This window comes from Octopus bimaculoides, chromosome 15 (assembly GCF_046866305.1).
Source record: "Octopus bimaculoides isolate indiv1 chromosome 15, ASM4686630v1, whole genome shotgun sequence".
Classification (NCBI taxonomy): domain Eukaryota; kingdom Metazoa; phylum Mollusca; class Cephalopoda; order Octopoda; family Octopodidae; genus Octopus; species Octopus bimaculoides.
This window is the reverse complement of record NC_142942.1, coordinates 38,821,237-38,823,789: the sequence shown is the minus strand read 5'-3', so window position 1 is coordinate 38,823,789 and position 2,553 is coordinate 38,821,237. Positions and strand designations below refer to the sequence as shown.

At 32.5% G+C, this 2,553-nt stretch overlaps 1 pseudogene; it reads right to left on the bottom strand.

Annotated features, from left to right (window-relative positions):
* Positions 1–260: 260 nt before the first annotated feature.
* Positions 261–1,385, bottom strand: LOC128249530 (chemotactile receptor for terpenes 1 pseudogene; annotated as a pseudogene).
* Positions 1,386–2,553: the final 1,168 nt, after the last annotated feature.

Here is a 2,553-nt window from a genome sequence, read left to right as displayed (position 1 = left end):
AGGCTAAATTGAGCGAAGTAAAATAGTTAGTTTTCAATGTTCGTTTCATAGAGTGGAAATCTTGCGTTAGTATTTAAATTAAGCATTTCTAATGGGTAGTATGTGACAACTCTGTACATATATCCTCGCTATTTGGAACCATGTGTGAAGCAAAGGTTAAACATTTATGTCTGTCTCGGAATGAGTGGAGTATCATATATGATTGAAGATTCACAATGCAAGATCACTTTATAATTTAAATGTAAAAATGTCATTCTGTTCTAAGACAGAATCATAAAGAAAATGCAAACTATTGCCGATGTTAGAATCATAATTTTTAGGAATATACCATCAAGTCGGCTGTAATGGAAAATACCTTTTTTCATCCCTTTCCTTGAAATATCTGCTTTAGGTACAGGATTAAATTCTTCCTTAGACACTGTTGAAATATCAGCAATTTGATTAATGTTTTTTAACGAAGTTTTACTTTGGTGCGACGGGTTCAATTTGTTATTGTCAACTAACTGATTTACATACAGCCTGGTTATAATCACCGAACCAAGAGTAGCGATACCACTTAACAGTGATAATATCATTAAATAAAAGGTAAGAAGCGAGAATTGATTTGAATTTTTTGGCAAGCCATTGTGGATTTGTAGAAAGTACAAGACATTTGATAAAAATATTGTCATTGCTAGAGAAACTTTCTCACCAGATTCTGGTGGCAGGAGAAAAATAGAGATAGTTAATATAGTCATCATTATTGTTGGAATCAGCATAGCGATGGTACCCATCTTTATTTGGTGATGTAAGTACAGCGTAGCGGATGCGTACGAGAAAGAGTTGTTTGTGCCATGTACATTACAAGAGAAGCTGATACCCCATTCAGAGTCAGATATATCACTTTTACGATAGCATGAAAGTTCTTTTATTTTTGTATCTTGAAATTTATGCGATGGGATACCCATAGAAATAACGCATGTCTGTGCATCAAAAGGGTAATTGTAAACATATATTTCACAAAAGGTTTGTAGTAGTTTAATTTCCACCATTGTGACAGATCCATTAAAATCCACAGTCATTTCGAGAAAATTATTTTTAGATTGTGTTTCCATTAATGTGTTCAACATTGTAATAGACGGGGTCCATACCTTATTTATAGGTAGATAGATACGCGTAATATTATTGTAGTTTAATGGATTCCATCTCAAGAATTCATCCGTCCATTGAAATTGAATCCAGTACTGGCCCACAAGTATATTTTTTACGTAGTCCAAACCATAGAGTAATTCAAGCCATAATTCTGCGTTTATATCGACCGAAGCAGTTAAATTAACGACAGGTCTTATATGTTTCGTATAATTAGATAATAATTTGTCTTTCAACCTTAACTCATCTTTGTACATTGGGTCACAATTTACTACCGATAGAAATGTAGTCAGAATCAGGACGAAGTATTGAACAAATGTCATTATGTATAATAATTCTGTAAGGTAAATCTGAACAAATCACAGTTTCTTTTCGTTTTTATCAAGCAAAATTAAGAATTTCAGAAAGATTCTATTTTATTTTCTTTGAATGATATATTAGTCTTTTTTCTTGAATACGTCATTAGTTTTACAGATAAAAATGTTATGATTGATTACTTATATGCACATTATAACACATTCTAAATACGAAAGAAGAACGCAAAATACGTCTCAGCATGCGTTCTGTTTCAATGAGTATGGACGGATTACCACATTGATAATGATTTTCATTGTAGCTGATTCTTTTACTTGGAAAATTAAGATAACTATCTGAACATATTTTAGTGGTGCAGTCATAAAACTCCAATCAGCTTTGCACGTTGCATAATGAATCCAAACATCTTAGTAGAGTATTTAGAAGCGACATCTTTCAATATTTAGGAAGATATGCATCAACGTATATATGCATCGGACGCTATTATACCGGTTGTTTCTGTAACGATATCCGCGTGAAACAGTAAAATGATCTTGAATATTGTGAAAGGAAGGAATTACTGTCAAACTTATACTTCACTGTAGAGTAAATGGGCAAGTCAGCAACCTAAAAAAAATGAAGTTATTTGTTAGATCATATCATGTAGATCAACGTTTGCAAACAAAAAAATAATAATTCTGTATTTGTGTGAGAGCGAAGAAATAAAGTATACTTAGAATGGCCGGACGAACATAACGCCAAGAAATATAATAGGGAGCCAAATAAAATTATATAACATCAAAAATAATAGGAATTATCTGATGCTGATGAATCTCTACCCCTTTGAAATAGTTATGCATGTATGAAAGTTAAAACATAATTATTTGCATGCTAAATAACGAAGTAGAATATCATAGTTAAATGATGAATTCAAAAAACATGTATATAATAATCTGCTTGCTCGTTCACTCGTAATACATTAGTTAGTTTGGGAGGTGGAGATACAGTGAGTGAGAGGTGGAGTAAAAGTGAGAGATAGAGAGAGAAATGGAGAGTGAAAACGAAAGAGAGGGATATTTAGAGAATGGCGATTAATATTAATGCACATTGACCTAGTGGTCAGGTGGTCAG